Here is a 14,477-nt window from a genome sequence, read left to right as displayed (position 1 = left end):
CACTGTTTTCTTTTGCAATCAAATCCTAAATTATCACCTAAATCATTCCAACCGACTACTACCAAAATCTCTTCAGACCAAAACAACCCACCTCACGTCCCCGTGCCCCCGCGCCGCGCCAAGTGTTCAAACTTAGGCCCAATGCGAAACCCATATGTACATTGATCGTGCAATACTTCACAGGTGCGATCATACCAGCACTAATGCACCGGATCCCATCAGAACTCCGCAGTTAAGCGTGCTTGGGCGAGAGTAGTACTAGGATGGGTGACCTCCTGGGAAGTCCTCGTGTTGCACCTCTTTTTTACGTTATTTTCTTTTCCTACGTTCTTTTCATCACTGTTTTCTTTTGCAATCAAATCCTAAATTATCACCTAAATCATTCCAACCGACTACTACCAAAATCTCTTCAGACCAAAACAACCCACCTCACGTCCCCGTGCCCCCGCGCCGCGCCAAGTGTTCAAACTTAGGCCCAATGCGAAACCCATATGTACATTGATCGTGCAATACTTCACAGGTGCGATCATACCAGCACTAATGCACCGGATCCCATCAGAACTCCGCAGTTAAGCGTGCTTGGGCGAGAGTAGTACTAGGATGGGTGACCTCCTGGGAAGTCCTCGTGTTGCACCTCTTTTTTACGTTATTTTCTTTTCCTACGTTCTTTTCATCACTGTTTTCTTTTGCAATCAAATCCTAAATTATCACCTAAATCATTCCAACCGACTACTACCAAAATCTCTTCAGACCAAAACAACCCACCTCACGTCCCCGTGCCCCCGCGCCGCGCCAAGTGTTCAAACTTAGGCCCAATGCGAAACCCATATGTACATTGATCGTGCAATACTTCACAGGTGCGATCATACCAGCACTAATGCACCGGATCCCATCAGAACTCCGCAGTTAAGCGTGCTTGGGCGAGAGTAGTACTAGGATGGGTGACCTCCTGGGAAGTCCTCGTGTTGCACCTCTTTTTTACGTTATTTTCTTTTCCTACGTTCTTTTCATCACTGTTTTCTTTTGCAATCAAATCCTAAATTATCACCTAAATCATTCCAACCGACTACTACCAAAATCTCTTCAGACCAAAACAACCCACCTCACGTCCCCGTGCCCCCGCGCCGCGCCAAGTGTTCAAACTTAGGCCCAATGCGAAACCCATATGTACATTGATCGTGCAATACTTCACAGGTGCGATCATACCAGCACTAATGCACCGGATCCCATCAGAACTCCGCAGTTAAGCGTGCTTGGGCGAGAGTAGTACTAGGATGGGTGACCTCCTGGGAAGTCCTCGTGTTGCACCTCTTTTTTACGTTATTTTCTTTTCCTACGTTCTTTTCATCACTGTTTTCTTTTGCAATCAAATCCTAAATTATCACCTAAATCATTCCAACCGACTACTACCAAAATCTCTTCAGACCAAAACAACCCACCTCACGTCCCCGTGCCCCCGCGCCGCGCCAAGTGTTCAAACTTAGGCCCAATGCGAAACCCATATGTACATTGATCGTGCAATACTTCACAGGTGCGATCATACCAGCACTAATGCACCGGATCCCATCAGAACTCCGCAGTTAAGCGTGCTTGGGCGAGAGTAGTACTAGGATGGGTGACCTCCTGGGAAGTCCTCGTGTTGCACCTCTTTTTTACGTTATTTTCTTTTCCTACGTTCTTTTCATCACTGTTTTCTTTTGCAATCAAATCCTAAATTATCACCTAAATCATTCCAACCGACTACTACCAAAATCTCTTCAGACCAAAACAACCCACCTCACGTCCCCGTGCCCCCGCGCCGCGCCAAGTGTTCAAACTTAGGCCCAATGCGAAACCCATATGTACATTGATCGTGCAATACTTCACAGGTGCGATCATACCAGCACTAATGCACCGGATCCCATCAGAACTCCGCAGTTAAGCGTGCTTGGGCGAGAGTAGTACTAGGATGGGTGACCTCCTGGGAAGTCCTCGTGTTGCACCTCTTTTTTACGTTATTTTCTTTTCCTACGTTCTTTTCATCACTGTTTTCTTTTGCAATCAAATCCTAAATTATCACCTAAATCATTCCAACCGACTACTACCAAAATCTCTTCAGACCAAAACAACCCACCTCACGTCCCCGTGCCCCCGCGCCGCGCCAAGTGTTCAAACTTAGGCCCAATGCGAAACCCATATGTACATTGATCGTGCAATACTTCACAGGTGCGATCATACCAGCACTAATGCACCGGATCCCATCAGAACTCCGCAGTTAAGCGTGCTTGGGCGAGAGTAGTACTAGGATGGGTGACCTCCTGGGAAGTCCTCGTGTTGCACCTCTTTTTTACGTTATTTTCTTTTCCTACGTTCTTTTCATCACTGTTTTCTTTTGCAATCAAATCCTAAATTATCACCTAAATCATTCCAACCGACTACTACCAAAATCTCTTCAGACCAAAACAACCCACCTCACGTCCCCGTGCCCCCGCGCCGCGCCAAGTGTTCAAACTTAGGCCCAATGCGAAACCCATATGTACATTGATCGTGCAATACTTCACAGGTGCGATCATACCAGCACTAATGCACCGGATCCCATCAGAACTCCGCAGTTAAGCGTGCTTGGGCGAGAGTAGTACTAGGATGGGTGACCTCCTGGGAAGTCCTCGTGTTGCACCTCTTTTTTACGTTATTTTCTTTTCCTACGTTCTTTTCATCACTGTTTTCTTTTGCAATCAAATCCTAAATTATCACCTAAATCATTCCAACCGACTACTACCAAAATCTCTTCAGACCAAAACAACCCACCTCACGTCCCCGTGCCCCCGCGCCGCGCCAAGTGTTCAAACTTAGGCCCAATGCGAAACCCATATGTACATTGATCGTGCAATACTTCACAGGTGCGATCATACCAGCACTAATGCACCGGATCCCATCAGAACTCCGCAGTTAAGCGTGCTTGGGCGAGAGTAGTACTAGGATGGGTGACCTCCTGGGAAGTCCTCGTGTTGCACCTCTTTTTTACGTTATTTTCTTTTCCTACGTTCTTTTCATCACTGTTTTCTTTTGCAATCAAATCCTAAATTATCACCTAAATCATTCCAACCGACTACTACCAAAATCTCTTCAGACCAAAACAACCCACCTCACGTCCCCGTGCCCCCGCGCCGCGCCAAGTGTTCAAACTTAGGCCCAATGCGAAACCCATATGTACATTGATCGTGCAATACTTCACAGGTGCGATCATACCAGCACTAATGCACCGGATCCCATCAGAACTCCGCAGTTAAGCGTGCTTGGGCGAGAGTAGTACTAGGATGGGTGACCTCCTGGGAAGTCCTCGTGTTGCACCTCTTTTTTACGTTATTTTCTTTTCCTACGTTCTTTTCATCACTGTTTTCTTTTGCAATCAAATCCTAAATTATCACCTAAATCATTCCAACCGACTACTACCAAAATCTCTTCAGACCAAAACAACCCACCTCACGTCCCCGTGCCCCCGCGCCGCGCCAAGTGTTCAAACTTAGGCCCAATGCGAAACCCATATGTACATTGATCGTGCAATACTTCACAGGTGCGATCATACCAGCACTAATGCACCGGATCCCATCAGAACTCCGCAGTTAAGCGTGCTTGGGCGAGAGTAGTACTAGGATGGGTGACCTCCTGGGAAGTCCTCGTGTTGCACCTCTTTTTTACGTTATTTTCTTTTCCTACGTTCTTTTCATCACTGTTTTCTTTTGCAATCAAATCCTAAATTATCACCTAAATCATTCCAACCGACTACTACCAAAATCTCTTCAGACCAAAACAACCCACCTCACGTCCCCGTGCCCCCGCGCCGCGCCAAGTGTTCAAACTTAGGCCCAATGCGAAACCCATATGTACATTGATCGTGCAATACTTCACAGGTGCGATCATACCAGCACTAATGCACCGGATCCCATCAGAACTCCGCAGTTAAGCGTGCTTGGGCGAGAGTAGTACTAGGATGGGTGACCTCCTGGGAAGTCCTCGTGTTGCACCTCTTTTTTACGTTATTTTCTTTTCCTACGTTCTTTTCATCACTGTTTTCTTTTGCAATCAAATCCTAAATTATCACCTAAATCATTCCAACCGACTACTACCAAAATCTCTTCAGACCAAAACAACCCACCTCACGTCCCCGTGCCCCCGCGCCGCGCCAAGTGTTCAAACTTAGGCCCAATGCGAAACCCATATGTACATTGATCGTGCAATACTTCACAGGTGCGATCATACCAGCACTAATGCACCGGATCCCATCAGAACTCCGCAGTTAAGCGTGCTTGGGCGAGAGTAGTACTAGGATGGGTGACCTCCTGGGAAGTCCTCGTGTTGCACCTCTTTTTTACGTTATTTTCTTTTCCTACGTTCTTTTCATCACTGTTTTCTTTTGCAATCAAATCCTAAATTATCACCTAAATCATTCCAACCGACTACTACCAAAATCTCTTCAGACCAAAACAACCCACCTCACGTCCCCGTGCCCCCGCGCCGCGCCAAGTGTTCAAACTTAGGCCCAATGCGAAACCCATATGTACATTGATCGTGCAATACTTCACAGGTGCGATCATACCAGCACTAATGCACCGGATCCCATCAGAACTCCGCAGTTAAGCGTGCTTGGGCGAGAGTAGTACTAGGATGGGTGACCTCCTGGGAAGTCCTCGTGTTGCACCTCTTTTTTACGTTATTTTCTTTTCCTACGTTCTTTTCATCACTGTTTTCTTTTGCAATCAAATCCTAAATTATCACCTAAATCATTCCAACCGACTACTACCAAAATCTCTTCAGACCAAAACAACCCACCTCACGTCCCCGTGCCCCCGCGCCGCGCCAAGTGTTCAAACTTAGGCCCAATGCGAAACCCATATGTACATTGATCGTGCAATACTTCACAGGTGCGATCATACCAGCACTAATGCACCGGATCCCATCAGAACTCCGCAGTTAAGCGTGCTTGGGCGAGAGTAGTACTAGGATGGGTGACCTCCTGGGAAGTCCTCGTGTTGCACCTCTTTTTTACGTTATTTTCTTTTCCTACGTTCTTTTCATCACTGTTTTCTTTTGCAATCAAATCCTAAATTATCACCTAAATCATTCCAACCGACTACTACCAAAATCTCTTCAGACCAAAACAACCCACCTCACGTCCCCGTGCCCCCGCGCCGCGCCAAGTGTTCAAACTTAGGCCCAATGCGAAACCCATATGTACATTGATCGTGCAATACTTCACAGGTGCGATCATACCAGCACTAATGCACCGGATCCCATCAGAACTCCGCAGTTAAGCGTGCTTGGGCGAGAGTAGTACTAGGATGGGTGACCTCCTGGGAAGTCCTCGTGTTGCACCTCTTTTTTACGTTATTTTCTTTTCCTACGTTCTTTTCATCACTGTTTTCTTTTGCAATCAAATCCTAAATTATCACCTAAATCATTCCAACCGACTACTACCAAAATCTCTTCAGACCAAAACAACCCACCTCACGTCCCCGTGCCCCCGCGCCGCGCCAAGTGTTCAAACTTAGGCCCAATGCGAAACCCATATGTACATTGATCGTGCAATACTTCACAGGTGCGATCATACCAGCACTAATGCACCGGATCCCATCAGAACTCCGCAGTTAAGCGTGCTTGGGCGAGAGTAGTACTAGGATGGGTGACCTCCTGGGAAGTCCTCGTGTTGCACCTCTTTTTTACGTTATTTTCTTTTCCTACGTTCTTTTCATCACTGTTTTCTTTTGCAATCAAATCCTAAATTATCACCTAAATCATTCCAACCGACTACTACCAAAATCTCTTCAGACCAAAACAACCCACCTCACGTCCCCGTGCCCCCGCGCCGCGCCAAGTGTTCAAACTTAGGCCCAATGCGAAACCCATATGTACATTGATCGTGCAATACTTCACAGGTGCGATCATACCAGCACTAATGCACCGGATCCCATCAGAACTCCGCAGTTAAGCGTGCTTGGGCGAGAGTAGTACTAGGATGGGTGACCTCCTGGGAAGTCCTCGTGTTGCACCTCTTTTTTACGTTATTTTCTTTTCCTACGTTCTTTTCATCACTGTTTTCTTTTGCAATCAAATCCTAAATTATCACCTAAATCATTCCAACCGACTACTACCAAAATCTCTTCAGACCAAAACAACCCACCTCACGTCCCCGTGCCCCCGCGCCGCGCCAAGTGTTCAAACTTAGGCCCAATGCGAAACCCATATGTACATTGATCGTGCAATACTTCACAGGTGCGATCATACCAGCACTAATGCACCGGATCCCATCAGAACTCCGCAGTTAAGCGTGCTTGGGCGAGAGTAGTACTAGGATGGGTGACCTCCTGGGAAGTCCTCGTGTTGCACCTCTTTTTTACGTTATTTTCTTTTCCTACGTTCTTTTCATCACTGTTTTCTTTTGCAATCAAATCCTAAATTATCACCTAAATCATTCCAACCGACTACTACCAAAATCTCTTCAGACCAAAACAACCCACCTCACGTCCCCGTGCCCCCGCGCCGCGCCAAGTGTTCAAACTTAGGCCCAATGCGAAACCCATATGTACATTGATCGTGCAATACTTCACAGGTGCGATCATACCAGCACTAATGCACCGGATCCCATCAGAACTCCGCAGTTAAGCGTGCTTGGGCGAGAGTAGTACTAGGATGGGTGACCTCCTGGGAAGTCCTCGTGTTGCACCTCTTTTTTACGTTATTTTCTTTTCCTACGTTCTTTTCATCACTGTTTTCTTTTGCAATCAAATCCTAAATTATCACCTAAATCATTCCAACCGACTACTACCAAAATCTCTTCAGACCAAAACAACCCACCTCACGTCCCCGTGCCCCCGCGCCGCGCCAAGTGTTCAAACTTAGGCCCAATGCGAAACCCATATGTACATTGATCGTGCAATACTTCACAGGTGCGATCATACCAGCACTAATGCACCGGATCCCATCAGAACTCCGCAGTTAAGCGTGCTTGGGCGAGAGTAGTACTAGGATGGGTGACCTCCTGGGAAGTCCTCGTGTTGCACCTCTTTTTTACGTTATTTTCTTTTCCTACGTTCTTTTCATCACTGTTTTCTTTTGCAATCAAATCCTAAATTATCACCTAAATCATTCCAACCGACTACTACCAAAATCTCTTCAGACCAAAACAACCCACCTCACGTCCCCGTGCCCCCGCGCCGCGCCAAGTGTTCAAACTTAGGCCCAATGCGAAACCCATATGTACATTGATCGTGCAATACTTCACAGGTGCGATCATACCAGCACTAATGCACCGGATCCCATCAGAACTCCGCAGTTAAGCGTGCTTGGGCGAGAGTAGTACTAGGATGGGTGACCTCCTGGGAAGTCCTCGTGTTGCACCTCTTTTTTACGTTATTTTCTTTTCCTACGTTCTTTTCATCACTGTTTTCTTTTGCAATCAAATCCTAAATTATCACCTAAATCATTCCAACCGACTACTACCAAAATCTCTTCAGACCAAAACAACCCACCTCACGTCCCCGTGCCCCCGCGCCGCGCCAAGTGTTCAAACTTAGGCCCAATGCGAAACCCATATGTACATTGATCGTGCAATACTTCACAGGTGCGATCATACCAGCACTAATGCACCGGATCCCATCAGAACTCCGCAGTTAAGCGTGCTTGGGCGAGAGTAGTACTAGGATGGGTGACCTCCTGGGAAGTCCTCGTGTTGCACCTCTTTTTTACGTTATTTTCTTTTCCTACGTTCTTTTCATCACTGTTTTCTTTTGCAATCAAATCCTAAATTATCACCTAAATCATTCCAACCGACTACTACCAAAATCTCTTCAGACCAAAACAACCCACCTCACGTCCCCGTGCCCCCGCGCCGCGCCAAGTGTTCAAACTTAGGCCCAATGCGAAACCCATATGTACATTGATCGTGCAATACTTCACAGGTGCGATCATACCAGCACTAATGCACCGGATCCCATCAGAACTCCGCAGTTAAGCGTGCTTGGGCGAGAGTAGTACTAGGATGGGTGACCTCCTGGGAAGTCCTCGTGTTGCACCTCTTTTTTACGTTATTTTCTTTTCCTACGTTCTTTTCATCACTGTTTTCTTTTGCAATCAAATCCTAAATTATCACCTAAATCATTCCAACCGACTACTACCAAAATCTCTTCAGACCAAAACAACCCACCTCACGTCCCCGTGCCCCCGCGCCGCGCCAAGTGTTCAAACTTAGGCCCAATGCGAAACCCATATGTACATTGATCGTGCAATACTTCACAGGTGCGATCATACCAGCACTAATGCACCGGATCCCATCAGAACTCCGCAGTTAAGCGTGCTTGGGCGAGAGTAGTACTAGGATGGGTGACCTCCTGGGAAGTCCTCGTGTTGCACCTCTTTTTTACGTTATTTTCTTTTCCTACGTTCTTTTCATCACTGTTTTCTTTTGCAATCAAATCCTAAATTATCACCTAAATCATTCCAACCGACTACTACCAAAATCTCTTCAGACCAAAACAACCCACCTCACGTCCCCGTGCCCCCGCGCCGCGCCAAGTGTTCAAACTTAGGCCCAATGCGAAACCCATATGTACATTGATCGTGCAATACTTCACAGGTGCGATCATACCAGCACTAATGCACCGGATCCCATCAGAACTCCGCAGTTAAGCGTGCTTGGGCGAGAGTAGTACTAGGATGGGTGACCTCCTGGGAAGTCCTCGTGTTGCACCTCTTTTTTACGTTATTTTCTTTTCCTACGTTCTTTTCATCACTGTTTTCTTTTGCAATCAAATCCTAAATTATCACCTAAATCATTCCAACCGACTACTACCAAAATCTCTTCAGACCAAAACAACCCACCTCACGTCCCCGTGCCCCCGCGCCGCGCCAAGTGTTCAAACTTAGGCCCAATGCGAAACCCATATGTACATTGATCGTGCAATACTTCACAGGTGCGATCATACCAGCACTAATGCACCGGATCCCATCAGAACTCCGCAGTTAAGCGTGCTTGGGCGAGAGTAGTACTAGGATGGGTGACCTCCTGGGAAGTCCTCGTGTTGCACCTCTTTTTTACGTTATTTTCTTTTCCTACGTTCTTTTCATCACTGTTTTCTTTTGCAATCAAATCCTAAATTATCACCTAAATCATTCCAACCGACTACTACCAAAATCTCTTCAGACCAAAACAACCCACCTCACGTCCCCGTGCCCCCGCGCCGCGCCAAGTGTTCAAACTTAGGCCCAATGCGAAACCCATATGTACATTGATCGTGCAATACTTCACAGGTGCGATCATACCAGCACTAATGCACCGGATCCCATCAGAACTCCGCAGTTAAGCGTGCTTGGGCGAGAGTAGTACTAGGATGGGTGACCTCCTGGGAAGTCCTCGTGTTGCACCTCTTTTTTACGTTATTTTCTTTTCCTACGTTCTTTTCATCACTGTTTTCTTTTGCAATCAAATCCTAAATTATCACCTAAATCATTCCAACCGACTACTACCAAAATCTCTTCAGACCAAAACAACCCACCTCACGTCCCCGTGCCCCCGCGCCGCGCCAAGTGTTCAAACTTAGGCCCAATGCGAAACCCATATGTACATTGATCGTGCAATACTTCACAGGTGCGATCATACCAGCACTAATGCACCGGATCCCATCAGAACTCCGCAGTTAAGCGTGCTTGGGCGAGAGTAGTACTAGGATGGGTGACCTCCTGGGAAGTCCTCGTGTTGCACCTCTTTTTTACGTTATTTTCTTTTCCTACGTTCTTTTCATCACTGTTTTCTTTTGCAATCAAATCCTAAATTATCACCTAAATCATTCCAACCGACTACTACCAAAATCTCTTCAGACCAAAACAACCCACCTCACGTCCCCGTGCCCCCGCGCCGCGCCAAGTGTTCAAACTTAGGCCCAATGCGAAACCCATATGTACATTGATCGTGCAATACTTCACAGGTGCGATCATACCAGCACTAATGCACCGGATCCCATCAGAACTCCGCAGTTAAGCGTGCTTGGGCGAGAGTAGTACTAGGATGGGTGACCTCCTGGGAAGTCCTCGTGTTGCACCTCTTTTTTACGTTATTTTCTTTTCCTACGTTCTTTTCATCACTGTTTTCTTTTGCAATCAAATCCTAAATTATCACCTAAATCATTCCAACCGACTACTACCAAAATCTCTTCAGACCAAAACAACCCACCTCACGTCCCCGTGCCCCCGCGCCGCGCCAAGTGTTCAAACTTAGGCCCAATGCGAAACCCATATGTACATTGATCGTGCAATACTTCACAGGTGCGATCATACCAGCACTAATGCACCGGATCCCATCAGAACTCCGCAGTTAAGCGTGCTTGGGCGAGAGTAGTACTAGGATGGGTGACCTCCTGGGAAGTCCTCGTGTTGCACCTCTTTTTTACGTTATTTTCTTTTCCTACGTTCTTTTCATCACTGTTTTCTTTTGCAATCAAATCCTAAATTATCACCTAAATCATTCCAACCGACTACTACCAAAATCTCTTCAGACCAAAACAACCCACCTCACGTCCCCGTGCCCCCGCGCCGCGCCAAGTGTTCAAACTTAGGCCCAATGCGAAACCCATATGTACATTGATCGTGCAATACTTCACAGGTGCGATCATACCAGCACTAATGCACCGGATCCCATCAGAACTCCGCAGTTAAGCGTGCTTGGGCGAGAGTAGTACTAGGATGGGTGACCTCCTGGGAAGTCCTCGTGTTGCACCTCTTTTTTACGTTATTTTCTTTTCCTACGTTCTTTTCATCACTGTTTTCTTTTGCAATCAAATCCTAAATTATCACCTAAATCATTCCAACCGACTACTACCAAAATCTCTTCAGACCAAAACAACCCACCTCACGTCCCCGTGCCCCCGCGCCGCGCCAAGTGTTCAAACTTAGGCCCAATGCGAAACCCATATGTACATTGATCGTGCAATACTTCACAGGTGCGATCATACCAGCACTAATGCACCGGATCCCATCAGAACTCCGCAGTTAAGCGTGCTTGGGCGAGAGTAGTACTAGGATGGGTGACCTCCTGGGAAGTCCTCGTGTTGCACCTCTTTTTTACGTTATTTTCTTTTCCTACGTTCTTTTCATCACTGTTTTCTTTTGCAATCAAATCCTAAATTATCACCTAAATCATTCCAACCGACTACTACCAAAATCTCTTCAGACCAAAACAACCCACCTCACGTCCCCGTGCCCCCGCGCCGCGCCAAGTGTTCAAACTTAGGCCCAATGCGAAACCCATATGTACATTGATCGTGCAATACTTCACAGGTGCGATCATACCAGCACTAATGCACCGGATCCCATCAGAACTCCGCAGTTAAGCGTGCTTGGGCGAGAGTAGTACTAGGATGGGTGACCTCCTGGGAAGTCCTCGTGTTGCACCTCTTTTTTACGTTATTTTCTTTTCCTACGTTCTTTTCATCACTGTTTTCTTTTGCAATCAAATCCTAAATTATCACCTAAATCATTCCAACCGACTACTACCAAAATCTCTTCAGACCAAAACAACCCACCTCACGTCCCCGTGCCCCCGCGCCGCGCCAAGTGTTCAAACTTAGGCCCAATGCGAAACCCATATGTACATTGATCGTGCAATACTTCACAGGTGCGATCATACCAGCACTAATGCACCGGATCCCATCAGAACTCCGCAGTTAAGCGTGCTTGGGCGAGAGTAGTACTAGGATGGGTGACCTCCTGGGAAGTCCTCGTGTTGCACCTCTTTTTTACGTTATTTTCTTTTCCTACGTTCTTTTCATCACTGTTTTCTTTTGCAATCAAATCCTAAATTATCACCTAAATCATTCCAACCGACTACTACCAAAATCTCTTCAGACCAAAACAACCCACCTCACGTCCCCGTGCCCCCGCGCCGCGCCAAGTGTTCAAACTTAGGCCCAATGCGAAACCCATATGTACATTGATCGTGCTATACTTCACAGGTGCGATCATACCAGCACTAATGCACCGGATCCCATCAGAACTCCGCAGTTAAGCGTGCTTGGGCGAGAGTAGTACTAGGATGGGTGACCTCCTGGGAAGTCCTCGTGTTGCACCTCTTTTTTACGTTATTTCTTTCCTACGTTCTTTTCATCACTGTTTTCTTTTGCAATCAAATCCTAAATTATCACCTAAATCATTCCAACCGACTACTACCCAAAATCTCTTCAGACCAAAACAACCCACCTCACGTCCCCGTGCCCCCGCGCCGCGCCAAGTGTTCAAAACTTAGGCCCAATGCGAAACCCATATGTACATTGATCGTGCAATACTTCACAGGTGCGATCATACCAGCACTAATGCACCGGATCCCATCAGAACTCCGCAGTTAAGCGTGCTTGGGCGAGAGTAGTACTAGGATGGGTGACTCCTGGGAAGTCCTCGTGTTGCACCTCTTTTTTACGTTATTTTCTTTTCCTACGTTCTTTTCATCACTGTTTTCTTTTGCAATCAAATCCTAAATTATCACCTAAATCATTCCAACGACTACTACCAAAATCTCTTCAGACCAAAACAACCCACCTCACGTCCCCGTGCCCCCCGCGCCGCGCCAAGTGTTCAAACTTAGGCCCAATGCGAAACCCATATGTACATTGATCGTGCAATACTTCACAGGTGCGATCATACCAGCACTAATGCACCGGATCCCATCAGAACTCCGCAGTTAAGCGTGCTTGGGCGAGAGTAGTACTAGGATGGGTGACCTCCTGGGAAGTCCTCGTGTTGCACCTCTTTTTTACGTTATTTTCTTTTCCTACGTTCTTTTCATCACTGTTTTCTTTTGCAATCAAATCCTAAATTATCACCTAAATCATTTCCAATCGACTACTACCAAAATCTCTTCAGACCAAACAACCCACCTCACGTCCCCGTGCCCCCGCGCCGCGCCAAGTGTTCAAACTTAGGCCCAATGCGAAACCCATATGTACATTGATCGTGCAATACTTCACAGGTGCGATCATACCAGCACTAATGCACCGGATCCCATCAGAACTCCGCAGTTAAGCGTGCTTGGGCGAGAGTAGTACTAGGATGGGTGACCTCCTGGGAAGTCCTCGTGTTGCACCTCTTTTTTACGTTATTTTCTTTTCCTACGTTCTTTTCATCACTGTTTTCTTTTGCATCAAATCCTAAATTATCACCTAAATCATTCCAACCGACTACTACCAAAATCTCTTCAGACCAAAACAACCCACCTCACGTCCCCGTGCCCCCGCGCCGCGCCAAGTGTTCAAACTTAGGCCCAATGCGAAACCCATATGTACATTGATCGTGCAATACTTCACAGGTGCGATCATACCAGCACTAATGCACCGGATCCCATCAGAACTCCGCAGTTAAGCGTGCTTGGGCGAGAGTAGTACTAGGATGGGTGACCTCCTGGGAAGTCCTCGTGTTGCACCTCTTTTTTACGTTATTTTCTTTTCCTACGTTCTTTCATCACTGTTTTCTTTTGCAATCAAATCCTAAATTATCACCTAAATCATTCCAACCGACTACTACCAAAATCTCTTCAGACCAAAACAACCCACCTCACGTCCCCGTGCCCCCGCGCCGCGCCAAGTGTTCAAACTTAGGCCCAATGCGAAACCCATATGTACATTGATCGTGCAATACTTCACAGGTGCGATCATACCAGCACTAATGCATCGGATCCCATCAGAACTCCGCAGTTAAGCGTGCTTGGGCGAGAGTAGTACTAGGATGGGTGACCTCCTGGGAAGTCCTCGTGTTGCACCTCTTTTTTACGTTATTTTCTTTTCCTACGTTCTTTTCATCACTGTTTTCTTTTGCAATCAAATCCTAAATTATCACCTAAATCATTCCAACCGACTACTACCAAAATCTCTTCAGACCAAAACAACCCACCTCACGTCCCCGTGCCCCCGCGCCGCGCCAAGTGTTCAAACTTAGGCCCAATGCGAAACCCATATGTACATTGATCGTGCTATACTTCACAGGTGCGATCATACCAGCACTAATGCACCGGATCCCATCAGAACTCCGCAGTTAAGCGTGCTTGGGCGAGAGTAGTACTAGGATGGGTGACCTCCTGGGAAGTCCTCGTGTTGCACCTCTTTTTACGTTATTTTCTTTTCCTACGTTCTTTTCATCACTGTTTTCTTTTGCAATCAAATCCTAAATTATCACCTAAATCATTCCAACCGACTACTACCAAAATCTCTTCAGACCAAAACAACCCACCTCACGTCCCCGTGCCCCCGCGCCGCGCCAAGTGTTCAAACTTAGGCCCAATGCGAAACCCATATGTACATTGATCGTGCAATACTTCACAGGTGCGATCATACCAGCACTAATGCACCGGATCCCATCAGAACTCCGCAGTTAAGCGTGCTTGGGCGAGAGTAGTACTAGGATGGGTGACCTCCTGGGAAGTCCTCGTGTTGCACCTCTTTTTTACGTTATTTTCTTTTCCTACG

At 46.9% G+C, this 14,477-nt stretch overlaps 43 non-coding genes across 43 annotated transcripts; all 43 read left to right on the top strand.

Moving 5' to 3' along the window:
• The first annotated feature begins 181 nt into the window (after nucleotides 1–181).
• LOC114170755 lies at nucleotides 182–300 on the top strand. Its single transcript, XR_003601136.1, has one exon. It is a non-coding gene; the product is annotated as a 5S ribosomal RNA (ribosomal RNA).
• Nucleotides 301–518: 218 nt separating this feature from the next.
• Nucleotides 519–637, top strand: LOC114170995. The gene has a single exon (XR_003601344.1). It is a non-coding gene; the product is annotated as a 5S ribosomal RNA (ribosomal RNA).
• A 218-nt stretch (nucleotides 638–855) lies between these two features.
• LOC114170994 lies at nucleotides 856–974 on the top strand. Its single transcript, XR_003601343.1, has one exon. It is a non-coding gene; the product is annotated as a 5S ribosomal RNA (ribosomal RNA).
• Nucleotides 975–1,192: 218 nt separating this feature from the next.
• LOC114170993 lies at nucleotides 1,193–1,311 on the top strand. Its single transcript, XR_003601342.1, has one exon. It is a non-coding gene; the product is annotated as a 5S ribosomal RNA (ribosomal RNA).
• Nucleotides 1,312–1,529: 218 nt separating this feature from the next.
• LOC114170992 lies at nucleotides 1,530–1,648 on the top strand. Its single transcript, XR_003601341.1, has one exon. It is a non-coding gene; the product is annotated as a 5S ribosomal RNA (ribosomal RNA).
• Nucleotides 1,649–1,866: 218 nt separating this feature from the next.
• LOC114170991 lies at nucleotides 1,867–1,985 on the top strand. Its single transcript, XR_003601340.1, has one exon. It is a non-coding gene; the product is annotated as a 5S ribosomal RNA (ribosomal RNA).
• A 218-nt stretch (nucleotides 1,986–2,203) lies between these two features.
• LOC114170989 lies at nucleotides 2,204–2,322 on the top strand. The gene has a single exon (XR_003601338.1). It is a non-coding gene; the product is annotated as a 5S ribosomal RNA (ribosomal RNA).
• A 218-nt stretch (nucleotides 2,323–2,540) lies between these two features.
• Nucleotides 2,541–2,659, top strand: LOC114170988. Its single transcript, XR_003601337.1, has one exon. It is a non-coding gene; the product is annotated as a 5S ribosomal RNA (ribosomal RNA).
• A 218-nt stretch (nucleotides 2,660–2,877) lies between these two features.
• On the top strand, nucleotides 2,878–2,996 carry LOC114170987. The gene has a single exon (XR_003601336.1). It is a non-coding gene; the product is annotated as a 5S ribosomal RNA (ribosomal RNA).
• Nucleotides 2,997–3,214: 218 nt separating this feature from the next.
• LOC114170986 lies at nucleotides 3,215–3,333 on the top strand. Its single transcript, XR_003601335.1, has one exon. It is a non-coding gene; the product is annotated as a 5S ribosomal RNA (ribosomal RNA).
• Nucleotides 3,334–3,551: 218 nt separating this feature from the next.
• LOC114170985 lies at nucleotides 3,552–3,670 on the top strand. Its single transcript, XR_003601334.1, has one exon. It is a non-coding gene; the product is annotated as a 5S ribosomal RNA (ribosomal RNA).
• A 218-nt stretch (nucleotides 3,671–3,888) lies between these two features.
• Nucleotides 3,889–4,007, top strand: LOC114170983. The gene has a single exon (XR_003601333.1). It is a non-coding gene; the product is annotated as a 5S ribosomal RNA (ribosomal RNA).
• A 218-nt stretch (nucleotides 4,008–4,225) lies between these two features.
• Nucleotides 4,226–4,344, top strand: LOC114170982. Its single transcript, XR_003601332.1, has one exon. It is a non-coding gene; the product is annotated as a 5S ribosomal RNA (ribosomal RNA).
• Nucleotides 4,345–4,562: 218 nt separating this feature from the next.
• LOC114170981 lies at nucleotides 4,563–4,681 on the top strand. Its single transcript, XR_003601331.1, has one exon. It is a non-coding gene; the product is annotated as a 5S ribosomal RNA (ribosomal RNA).
• A 218-nt stretch (nucleotides 4,682–4,899) lies between these two features.
• Nucleotides 4,900–5,018, top strand: LOC114170980. The gene has a single exon (XR_003601330.1). It is a non-coding gene; the product is annotated as a 5S ribosomal RNA (ribosomal RNA).
• A 218-nt stretch (nucleotides 5,019–5,236) lies between these two features.
• LOC114170979 lies at nucleotides 5,237–5,355 on the top strand. The gene has a single exon (XR_003601329.1). It is a non-coding gene; the product is annotated as a 5S ribosomal RNA (ribosomal RNA).
• A 218-nt stretch (nucleotides 5,356–5,573) lies between these two features.
• Nucleotides 5,574–5,692, top strand: LOC114170977. The gene has a single exon (XR_003601327.1). It is a non-coding gene; the product is annotated as a 5S ribosomal RNA (ribosomal RNA).
• Nucleotides 5,693–5,910: 218 nt separating this feature from the next.
• On the top strand, nucleotides 5,911–6,029 carry LOC114170976. The gene has a single exon (XR_003601326.1). It is a non-coding gene; the product is annotated as a 5S ribosomal RNA (ribosomal RNA).
• Nucleotides 6,030–6,247: 218 nt separating this feature from the next.
• Nucleotides 6,248–6,366, top strand: LOC114170975. The gene has a single exon (XR_003601325.1). It is a non-coding gene; the product is annotated as a 5S ribosomal RNA (ribosomal RNA).
• A 218-nt stretch (nucleotides 6,367–6,584) lies between these two features.
• LOC114170974 lies at nucleotides 6,585–6,703 on the top strand. The gene has a single exon (XR_003601324.1). It is a non-coding gene; the product is annotated as a 5S ribosomal RNA (ribosomal RNA).
• A 218-nt stretch (nucleotides 6,704–6,921) lies between these two features.
• LOC114170973 lies at nucleotides 6,922–7,040 on the top strand. The gene has a single exon (XR_003601323.1). It is a non-coding gene; the product is annotated as a 5S ribosomal RNA (ribosomal RNA).
• A 218-nt stretch (nucleotides 7,041–7,258) lies between these two features.
• LOC114170972 lies at nucleotides 7,259–7,377 on the top strand. Its single transcript, XR_003601322.1, has one exon. It is a non-coding gene; the product is annotated as a 5S ribosomal RNA (ribosomal RNA).
• Nucleotides 7,378–7,595: 218 nt separating this feature from the next.
• On the top strand, nucleotides 7,596–7,714 carry LOC114170971. Its single transcript, XR_003601321.1, has one exon. It is a non-coding gene; the product is annotated as a 5S ribosomal RNA (ribosomal RNA).
• A 218-nt stretch (nucleotides 7,715–7,932) lies between these two features.
• On the top strand, nucleotides 7,933–8,051 carry LOC114170970. Its single transcript, XR_003601320.1, has one exon. It is a non-coding gene; the product is annotated as a 5S ribosomal RNA (ribosomal RNA).
• Nucleotides 8,052–8,269: 218 nt separating this feature from the next.
• LOC114170969 lies at nucleotides 8,270–8,388 on the top strand. The gene has a single exon (XR_003601319.1). It is a non-coding gene; the product is annotated as a 5S ribosomal RNA (ribosomal RNA).
• Nucleotides 8,389–8,606: 218 nt separating this feature from the next.
• On the top strand, nucleotides 8,607–8,725 carry LOC114170968. Its single transcript, XR_003601318.1, has one exon. It is a non-coding gene; the product is annotated as a 5S ribosomal RNA (ribosomal RNA).
• A 218-nt stretch (nucleotides 8,726–8,943) lies between these two features.
• On the top strand, nucleotides 8,944–9,062 carry LOC114170966. The gene has a single exon (XR_003601316.1). It is a non-coding gene; the product is annotated as a 5S ribosomal RNA (ribosomal RNA).
• A 218-nt stretch (nucleotides 9,063–9,280) lies between these two features.
• On the top strand, nucleotides 9,281–9,399 carry LOC114170963. Its single transcript, XR_003601313.1, has one exon. It is a non-coding gene; the product is annotated as a 5S ribosomal RNA (ribosomal RNA).
• A 218-nt stretch (nucleotides 9,400–9,617) lies between these two features.
• On the top strand, nucleotides 9,618–9,736 carry LOC114170951. The gene has a single exon (XR_003601302.1). It is a non-coding gene; the product is annotated as a 5S ribosomal RNA (ribosomal RNA).
• Nucleotides 9,737–9,954: 218 nt separating this feature from the next.
• On the top strand, nucleotides 9,955–10,073 carry LOC114170940. Its single transcript, XR_003601293.1, has one exon. It is a non-coding gene; the product is annotated as a 5S ribosomal RNA (ribosomal RNA).
• Nucleotides 10,074–10,291: 218 nt separating this feature from the next.
• LOC114170929 lies at nucleotides 10,292–10,410 on the top strand. Its single transcript, XR_003601282.1, has one exon. It is a non-coding gene; the product is annotated as a 5S ribosomal RNA (ribosomal RNA).
• Nucleotides 10,411–10,628: 218 nt separating this feature from the next.
• On the top strand, nucleotides 10,629–10,747 carry LOC114170918. The gene has a single exon (XR_003601271.1). It is a non-coding gene; the product is annotated as a 5S ribosomal RNA (ribosomal RNA).
• A 218-nt stretch (nucleotides 10,748–10,965) lies between these two features.
• LOC114170906 lies at nucleotides 10,966–11,084 on the top strand. The gene has a single exon (XR_003601260.1). It is a non-coding gene; the product is annotated as a 5S ribosomal RNA (ribosomal RNA).
• Nucleotides 11,085–11,302: 218 nt separating this feature from the next.
• Nucleotides 11,303–11,421, top strand: LOC114170894. Its single transcript, XR_003601249.1, has one exon. It is a non-coding gene; the product is annotated as a 5S ribosomal RNA (ribosomal RNA).
• Nucleotides 11,422–11,639: 218 nt separating this feature from the next.
• Nucleotides 11,640–11,758, top strand: LOC114170882. Its single transcript, XR_003601242.1, has one exon. It is a non-coding gene; the product is annotated as a 5S ribosomal RNA (ribosomal RNA).
• A 218-nt stretch (nucleotides 11,759–11,976) lies between these two features.
• LOC114170871 lies at nucleotides 11,977–12,095 on the top strand. The gene has a single exon (XR_003601231.1). It is a non-coding gene; the product is annotated as a 5S ribosomal RNA (ribosomal RNA).
• Nucleotides 12,096–12,313: 218 nt separating this feature from the next.
• LOC114170803 lies at nucleotides 12,314–12,431 on the top strand. Its single transcript, XR_003601183.1, has one exon. It is a non-coding gene; the product is annotated as a 5S ribosomal RNA (ribosomal RNA).
• A 218-nt stretch (nucleotides 12,432–12,649) lies between these two features.
• Nucleotides 12,650–12,768, top strand: LOC114170860. Its single transcript, XR_003601221.1, has one exon. It is a non-coding gene; the product is annotated as a 5S ribosomal RNA (ribosomal RNA).
• Nucleotides 12,769–12,986: 218 nt separating this feature from the next.
• Nucleotides 12,987–13,105, top strand: LOC114170854. The gene has a single exon (XR_003601220.1). It is a non-coding gene; the product is annotated as a 5S ribosomal RNA (ribosomal RNA).
• A 217-nt stretch (nucleotides 13,106–13,322) lies between these two features.
• Nucleotides 13,323–13,441, top strand: LOC114170842. Its single transcript, XR_003601219.1, has one exon. It is a non-coding gene; the product is annotated as a 5S ribosomal RNA (ribosomal RNA).
• A 217-nt stretch (nucleotides 13,442–13,658) lies between these two features.
• On the top strand, nucleotides 13,659–13,777 carry LOC114170779. Its single transcript, XR_003601159.1, has one exon. It is a non-coding gene; the product is annotated as a 5S ribosomal RNA (ribosomal RNA).
• Nucleotides 13,778–13,995: 218 nt separating this feature from the next.
• LOC114170830 lies at nucleotides 13,996–14,114 on the top strand. The gene has a single exon (XR_003601209.1). It is a non-coding gene; the product is annotated as a 5S ribosomal RNA (ribosomal RNA).
• Nucleotides 14,115–14,331: 217 nt separating this feature from the next.
• On the top strand, nucleotides 14,332–14,450 carry LOC114170819. The gene has a single exon (XR_003601198.1). It is a non-coding gene; the product is annotated as a 5S ribosomal RNA (ribosomal RNA).
• The last annotated feature ends 27 nt before the right edge of the window (nucleotides 14,451–14,477 follow it).

This window comes from Vigna unguiculata, chromosome 11 (assembly GCF_004118075.2).
Source record: "Vigna unguiculata cultivar IT97K-499-35 chromosome 11, ASM411807v1, whole genome shotgun sequence".
NCBI lineage: Eukaryota > Viridiplantae > Streptophyta > Magnoliopsida > Fabales > Fabaceae > Vigna > Vigna unguiculata.
Note: the sequence above shows the minus strand (reverse complement) of the source record. Positions and strands in the feature narration are given on the sequence as shown.